Raw genomic sequence first — 9,250 nt, 5'->3', positions numbered from 1 at the left:
AAAAATTACGTTCTAGTCGCAGACAAGCTCTATAGAAGAGGCGCGTCTTCAGGAGTACTCATGAAGTGCGTCACACATTAAGACGGCAAGGACATATTAGAGGAGATACACAAGGGCATTTGCGGTAACCACGCATCCTCACGCACAATCGTAGGGAAGGTTTTCAGAGCAGCGTTCTACTAGCCCACCGCCCTAGCGAACGCTGAAGCTTGGGGATGAGTTTCATAGGTTGATCTATAACTCTCCAAGCAACTTGATAGCTTATCTTACCAAGAGAAAAGGGGTCATCAAGAAAAGTATGAAATATTAACAAGAAGGAAAACTACAAGACTTCATAAGGACATGCTAAAAGACACGAGCATATGATCTATTCATTGGTCTCATTAGTGGAAGCTTGCAAATCATGAGAGATTCTTTATCAACTTAGATCAAGCATTTGAAAAGGATTTCAAATGAGATTTCATTTATTGATGTCAAAAGCAAAGCTAAACTCAATGTGGCAAGAATGGGTGAAGAAATCAAACGAGATACTAGAGACGAGGGACTAAGCAAGCTTTGGATAAGCGATGGCTTGTGCCATGTGCATATTGCTAGGGTGAAGTAGCTAGTATCCGGGGGATTTCGAGGTATCATTTCTAGGCCTTACCGAGGGAAGCAATGCAACGCATCTAATCTATCATGGTTGGTGAAATGGAGTGACTTAAGATTCCAAGTACACTTTATCATAGACAAAGGAGAGTCTCAAGTCACTAGCTCAAGTTGGATGTGCTCAATTTGAAGGTTAGGTTGAAAGCCCTCAAGTATCTAAAGATCAAAGTATGGCAAGAATGAAGACTTACAAGCTCAAGTGGATGTTATGGTATTTATATTTATATTTACCCTTTAGTATAGGTATGACGTACTATCAAGAGGGACGCAACATGGTGACGTTATTTGGAAATCCCCAAAAATTGAGCAATATGTCGAAAGGGTAGCAAAGGAGACAAGGCGTCTAGATCTTGATAGCCTAGAAGAAGCCCGATGTGTAGCACTCGTTCAGTCTGCAAGGTACCTTGAAGATCTTCCCCGCTATCATGATCGCAACATCAAAGAACATTCTTTCAGCATAGGCGACATGATCCTCAAATGTATCCAAGACACTAAGGGGCTGCACAACCTTAATTCGCCATGGGATGGGCCATACATCATATCCAAGGTCACAGGCCCAGGATCGTACAGGCTACAACACCTCTCTCGTGAAAATGTCGACAACTCATGGAACATCGAGCATCTCTGTTGATTCTATCTGTAGTCAGAAGATTACACAGCATTGTAAATAGGCCATTGGCCACCGTTGTAAGTTTTTTGCATAACAATGTAGTTATCTTCAGCGAAACTCAACTACTCATTTTCGCCCCCATTGCGGCTCGCAAAAGCGGGTCAACAGCATCCTAACGAGCCATTGAGCTCTTTGGGCCACGACACCCCAGTATGACTTGTAATTACAAGTCTACATGAGTTATCCAACTCACCCAGGCGAGTTGCTAGCGAACTACCAGTGCAAGAGCCATCTAGTCGTTTGGTAGTTCACAAACTACCTGATCGACCACTTATTTGCTACAAATCTATCTTAATGTAGCTCGTACTAACGAGCTTCGCAGCTCCAGGTTCCCAGGGCACAGCAACAAAATAACCAAAGAAGTAAGATAGAAATATCTCATCAACAAGGCGTACGTGCTTTCATTAAGATTACGACAGAAGTCCCAAGCTTTTACAATATCACAAAGCATGTGTGAACAGTCTTGGGACTACCCTAACCTCATGGGCAAGTAACTTCAACGCGAAAGAAGAAAAAAGAGTGAATGCAAGAAAGCTGCGCTCAAGGTCTTCCTCAGCGGTGTCCTGGACAAAGCTAGGGGCACACGATGCACCTTCCTCACGAGGATTCTTCTAGAATTATGGCCTCCAGGCTAGGCCGAAGAGCTTGAATAGGGAAGGAGCACACATGTATTCTTCACGAGAATTCTTCTAGCATCAGGAAATATGGTGGAAGCTACCCCTGGCGAACAACAAAAGACCCAACCCAACAAGCGCGATAACTTGAGCCATGAACACTCTGTATGCAGATGCAGCTCTATTTATAGCCAAGGCAGTCAGCTACCGTCCAGAGTGCTATAGTGCTCTCGTGAACGCACGATAGAGCTCTCTGTGCACATCACGCCCATACAGTGTTCACGTGATGCTTGTCCTTACCGTCAGCACTCTGACGACCAGTGTTCACATGTTGCTCGTCTTTATCGACTGGACATGGGTGAACAGCACTCCCATGTGGCCCTCCTGACAAAGCAACAATCATGCATATACTCTACTCAGGGGAGTCGAGGAAACAAGCCCTAGTCAGCGGAATCCTGAAGAAACTACACGATGTCCACAGACGGATAGCTTCAGTACCTGAGTAACCAACAATTTGCTTCCAAAGAGGCTCACAATAGTACTCTTGTGCACAGACACTCACCTTGGTCGTATGAGCAAAATCAGGACCATGTATGAGAAGCACTAAACACGACAGATGACAAGTCAAGAGCAACAAATTGCATTAAGACCTAAACTTATTTACACATTTATCCCAGTACAAAACTAAGTTTTCTTCCTGTTCCAAAAGGTAAGAAATTCATTGCAGGTCCAGGTGCTTGGCGACTTCCTCGGCAATGGGATCCATCCCTTGAAGATATTGCTGGAAGATTTCATCCGTGCAATCTCCCACTATCCCCTCCATGATAGGAGACAAGTCGGCATCAGGGTAGAAGGACTTAATGAAGGCCAGCAACTGTTTCGAGACGGACTTTGCCATCCTTTGGACGTAGCCATCAACCGGAGGCTCCACCATATCAGCCAAGGGTCGGGCTACCGCAGAAATAGATCTTGCAACTCCAGCTTACAGGCCCCAAGCTCGGCTTGTTGTGCCTAGATGGTTGTCATGACATTGATCAGTTCAACTTCACCATCTTCGCGCATCTTCCTCTCTTTCTCCAAGTCGCGCTCCAGCTTGGACACCTGCTGCCCCAGCCTCTCATGTTGATCAGTGGCCCGGTAGTAGGCATTCTGCCAATTAGTTATGGTAGCCTTCAACTGGGGCTCCTGACTCTTATACTCTACTCAACAAAGACCAAGTATCAGTTAGAAAGACTACAGGCTACAAGCAGACGAATACAATAAGAGGATGAGTACTCACCTTCAAGCTTTTGGTTCAACGACTTGTTCAGGGCAACAAGGTGTTCTTTGTCTTTCTCCAAGTCCTCCCTTTGCACCCAGAAGGCTGCCGCCATGCTATCAAGTTTCATGACGAGGCGAGAAGACTGTCATCGCTCCTCGGCCAATTCTTTCTCTAGTGCCTCAACCCGACGAACGGCATCGCCGTGGTCCTACAGCAGCTGGGCATTCCGGCAAGAGTGGCTGACCAAGTCCTATTTTCAAAGAAGTTAGTACTCGAGAGCTACGTACAGTACAAGTTGCAAGCATCTAGAAGTATAGTGCACGGCTAAAATCAAAACTCACCTTGGTATAAGACGCAACGTTGGTTCATCTCAAGGATTATGGCCACCGTTTGCGCGTCCAACAGAGGATCGTAGAGCTGATGGACCTCCTCAGATGGCACCCGATCCTCCATGCTTGGCTCGATCCTCGCGCTAGGCACTAAGGCCATCTTGCCTCCAGAAGACGTGTCGGCCCCGGAAGACGTCCCGATTGCCGAAGCCATAGCTTCAAGGGCTTGGGCAGCTTCAAGCTCAGAGGTGTCGAGAGCAGTGGCATTGAGAGGGATAGCATCCAAGATTTCAGATGGAGGCGGATTCTCCACTGGGGTTGCCTCAGGAAGAGCTTCGAGTACATCAGGCTCGGGGGCTTGCTCAGCGGCATCACTCATCGAATCAAGTACGTCTTGCACCAAAGCAGCGACAAATGATGCGGCCCCTCTTTCTGACACCGAAGTTGGATTTTCTTCTGCTGGGGCCACAGCAGGTGCGGGGGACAGATCTTCACCCGAGTGGCTAAAGCCATCAGTTGTAGACATCAAACCCGATGCATGAAGGCTAAGGCCCGAAGAGGTCCTGCACAGCACAAAGTGTCAATGATGGAAGATAACCAAATACTCAACCTAGAATTGGTACTCATACAACAACAAAATGCTAACCTTGTGGATCGCCGCAGCTTTAGCGACGGATTTCCCACCAAGCGTGGCGACTGGACAGTGCGGCGGACTCTCCTGGCGAGGCACGTGGAGGTGCTTCCTAACTACCACCAGCCAGGGTAGTCCTATTTTCTTCCTGCGCTGGTACTTCAATGCCGGCAGGGTTAACTTTAGCAACGGGGAGTTCTTGATTATCTTCAACTAAAACAACCTCCCCGGGAGCTGGAACTTTCGACGGGACAGCACCAGCAGCCGCCTCCGTCGCCTCAACTACATCATCGACTACCTATACAATAAAGGCTTGATTAGTAGCCATGAGATCAACATACATATACAATCATACTCGCACCTCAGGGTTTTATCCTTCCTCAAAGGTTATTACCGGTGGAGGCGAGTGCTCGACGATGCAAAGATTCCTCGAAGCACGTGCCTTGGTAACTATTCATCTCTTCCTCAGCGGCGGGGCCAAATTAGCCTCAAGCTCATCTTCCGCAGGATGCTTTGATGAGCCAGAGAATGCCCTAGCCTCGCTCGAGGCACAGTGCTGCACAACAAAATCCTCAGCGGCATCAATGTCTGAGCTACTGAGGGACTTGGTTTCATCTTCCTCCTCCTGGGTGGCCCCCAATCTAGCTATATTCCGCTCAAAAACCCACGGTGTGCTTTCAACATCATCAGCGTTGGGTGGAGGAGGGGGTGAAAAGAACACGAGTACATCCTCCTGCATAAAGGGAGACCAGTCGGAACAGAAGATCAACAACGAATAGGTACTCGGGGACTACGGCCACAGGTACTTGCTACTCTTGGCGGGTTGAAGGAGTTGAATGCTGAGACTATTCGAGGGATCTCACCGACATTCTTGAACATGCGTTTCAACCTCGCCATCACCTCGTCGATGGAGATCTCCTCAGGTGACATCCTTGACGGATCATCAAGGCCTGAGTACACATAACCCCATGCGTGGCGGAGTTGCAGGGGTTGTAGTCGCCTCTTCAGGAAACTGAAGGCCACTCCAATGCCTGTCAGTCCTTGTCGGGGATAGATCCCCAGTACCCGCAGGGAAGGAAGAAGACGGACTCCTACTAGGATTCCACCGTAATCCTACTAGGACTCATAACATGTAATCCTACTAAGACTCCTTGTAACTGACTAGTAATCCCGCCCCCTGTAGTATATAAAGGAGGGCAGGGGTACCTAGATCGACAGCTCAGAACCATCATCAATAGCCAACAATCAGGCTACGCAACACCCAAGCGCAAGGTGCAATATATAACTCCCCAAACAGGACGTAGGGTATTATGCTACTCTGGCAGTCCAAACCTGTATAAATCTGTGTCTTGTATCCTCACTTTAACCTTCGAGTTCCAGGTCCGGCGATTCCCCACCAACCAATCTACTACCCCGGGTACTCCCGTGGTAGGTTGCCGGGTATAAAACACCGACATCTGGCGCGCCAGGTAGGGTTCTCGTCGAGATCATCGGTCGAGCTTAAAGGACCTCATCTTCGAAATCAATTTACTCAATGAGAAGCAAGTCGCCGAGTTCCTATTCAAAACAGAGTCGAGAAGCTTGGGAAAACAATTGGATCACGGGCGATTCCATCCGCAGAAAACCGCAAGTCCCTGCCCAAGTTGAATCCAACAAGGCAACGCCAAGGATCGCACCAATCAAGATTACAGCTCGCGCGGCAACACCTACAATCAGCAAGCCGACGCGCCAGCGACGACCTTGACTACTATCAAGGGCTACTCCTCTGTTTTCACACAATTCATGGCGGATTTAGTACTCGGCGACACGCATCTCCTGCCACGTCAAGAAGGGATCAAGTAGGAATTGGGTACGGTAATTAAGTTCGAAACCAAAGCAAGGCATCTCCGAGTCCGAAGCGAAGTTGGCCTACTACACCCCTCAGACCAATCAATAGACTGCCAGGCTATCATCGTGTGGTTGCTGTTCCTAAGGCAAAAAGAAGATCGCAAAGCTGGTTCCTTCCAATTAAAGCTAGAACTCAAGTCTAGAAGCAGAGCATCGTCAGGATCGAGAAAACATGATGCCGTGGTGCGTGAAGAAGATAAAAATTCAGCCTAAAATTGCTATGCACACACAAAGGAGTACAAGAAGACTTCAAGTATCTGGCTGCATACTACCTCGTCAACGACTACTTCAACTTCACAAGGGCGCTCGATGACCCGCTGCCAACTACCTCGACTACTAGTCTCAACTAGAAACTAGTCGGGACAGGCCTTGCCCCATCAATAACTAGTCGGAATCGACTCCGACTAGCCAACTTGACCAACAACCATCACGCCAGCGACAATCTCGACTACTTCAACGGGCGACTCACCAACGACTACTTCGATTATGCCATGACGCTCGCCGGCGACTACTCATCTCGACTAGAAAATTAGTCGGGACGGGCCTCACACTGCCGACAACTAGTCGGAATCGACTCCGATTAGTCGGCTTCATCAACAATCATCGCGGCTTCCTCGACGACCGCCACGGCTTCGTCGACAATCGTCCATGAATCAAGCTAAGTCACTTTCCTAATTATTTTCTGGCTTGTCTTCCGCATGCAGGCAACACACCGACTACTTATTTGTATACGCCTCTCGATGGAAATTACCCTACAGAGCTATACTTTGCCAACTACTCGCTGAAGGGTAGCAAACTTATGCACACAATGCGTGCTCTACTCGCCGGAGGGCAGCAAACTCTTGAGCGCAATCGCGCTCTGCTCTCTTTTTTGTCGCAACAATGACTACTTATTTTTGTCTTCTCTTAAGTTCACTAATCTCTTTGAGCAGAACGCATCTTAATTCGTGAAAGCCTCGGGAGCATCTGTTATGCCTAAGTGCCAGCACACCTACACAAGACAAAGATCTCAGCTGTGCAAATGGCAGTGGCCGTACACGTACAAGAGACAAAGATCTCACCACGCGGTAGCTGCGGCTAATGGAGACTGAGAGCCTAAACGTAACAGGTTAACTACTCGGGAGAAATATGGCCAAAATAAGAGCATGACACAAAATGTTTATATTGATCACTAAATAAATTTCAGTAGTTTCAATATTCCACAAATATGCTACATAATGTATGCGTCTCTTCTTTCAGGTCAAGCTTCGGCGACGACGCACATGGATGCTAAGAGTACCTCCAAAGGCAACGCTAGCTTCCATACTCGGAGGCTAAGCGCCAATTACCTCTCGGAATATCTCCAATGGCTCAGCTAGCTTCCAAGCTCGGGGGCTAAGCGCCAATAAGTACTCGACGTGGCTCCTCCGGCACACCTGGCGCATAAGCTGGGGGGCTAGACACTACAAAACTACTCGGATGATGACTTGTATGAAGATTCAAGATCCTTGAGTTGATTATTCAATCAATCCAAGGATCAGGGGCTAATAAGCTATACCCACCAATTGATTTTTTTCAAGTTGAAAGAAGAAGGTTCAAGATTTTTATTGACCCTCAACCTGATTCTATGATTTAACCTAAGGCTCGGGGGCTACTCCATATGGAGTGCGACTTTCGCCGCCCTCCATATATGAATACTAAAATATCAAGATGATCACGGCTTTGAGCACACATAGCCTCATAGCAGCTTTGAGGAATTTTGAAGATTCAGCCAGACAAAATACTCGAAGAGCACCAAAACTACTCGGCGACTATCTTAAAAGTACTCGAAGACTGCTGCATTCAACTATGAAGTGATCGAGGGCTTGTCAGGGATAGATCCCCAGTACCCGCAGGGAAGGAAGAAGACAGACTCCTACTAGGATTCCACCGTAATCCTACTAGGACTCATAACATGTAATCCTACTAGGACTCCTCCTTATAACTGACTAGTAATCCCACCCCCCGGAGTATATAAAGGAGGGTAGAGGTACTAGATCGGCAGCTCAGAACCATCATCAGTAGCCAACAATCAGGCTACGCAACACCCAAACGCAGGGTGCAATATACAACTCCCCAAACAGGACGTAGGGTATTACGCTACTCTGGCGGCCTGAACCTGTATAAATCTGTGTCTTGTGTCCTTGCTTTTACCTTCAAGTTTCAGGTCCAGCGATTCCCCACCAACCAATCTACTACCCCGGGTACTCCCATGGTAGGTTGTCGGGTATAAAACACCGACAGTCCTTGCTCCTTCAGATGGGTGATCTTGGCTAAAATCTCGGGTACCTAGAGACTGCTCCCAAATGTTGGCTCATCAATCCACCTATTGTTCCACTCCGGGTGGTGGCCAGTCACATTTGGCAGCTTCGGTTCATGGTCTTCAATGTAGAACCACCTTTCCTTCCACTAGAGTGTGACTCGATCGTTTGGTAGTCCAAATACAAATTACTAATCTTCTCCTGGATCTGAATTCCGACGCCTCCGACTACTTCAGTGTGCCCCATTCTTGGATGCGGCTTCACCCAGAATATCTTACGGAACAACTAGAAGTGAGGCTGAATTCCTAAGAAAGCCTCGCACAAATGCACGAAGATAGAGATGTGGAGGATACCATTTGGGTTGAGGGGATAGCAAAACCCTGCTCAACAAAGTGCGCAAAAGTTACCGTCTCATCGGGGTGCGTCTCAAATGGCCACGCATTACCGTACGCACACCGCCAGCCTACGACTACTTGGTCCTTCAGTAGCTTCACCGTCACCAGGGCCTGGATCTCCTCCTCCTTCAGGGTGGACCTCTTCCAAGCCAAGGCCTAATTCGGCGGCGCAATCTGGTTCGTTTTCCCGTACTTGGACGGAGGCAGCTGTGGCTCCTTCCCATTTTTGGATCCCTTCTTGAAACCCTCAGCACCTTTGGCACCAGCAGCTTTCCTCCCCACCATGATTGTTGCAAGCCTCTTCACGCGCATATACTCGGGGTCTCGACAGGGGGGAGACGGAGTTGGCAATCTAAGATTGGACTGCGGCGGATCTCAGGGCTAGGGTTTTCAGCAAAGGCAAATAGCAGATGCAAATGGGAAAGTAAATGGGAGGGGTAACTTCTCTCATCTATTTATAATAGAGGCGGAGTAAACGGAGATAATGGCCCGATGTTTTCGCCCCCGGCCGCAAAATTTGCATATGGCCATCAGTT

The sequence above is a fragment of the Setaria viridis genome, chromosome 5 (assembly GCF_005286985.2).
Source record: "Setaria viridis chromosome 5, Setaria_viridis_v4.0, whole genome shotgun sequence".
NCBI classification, from domain to species: domain Eukaryota; kingdom Viridiplantae; phylum Streptophyta; class Magnoliopsida; order Poales; family Poaceae; genus Setaria; species Setaria viridis.
The sequence above is the reverse complement of the archived record's forward strand: the minus strand, read 5'-3'. Positions refer to the sequence as shown.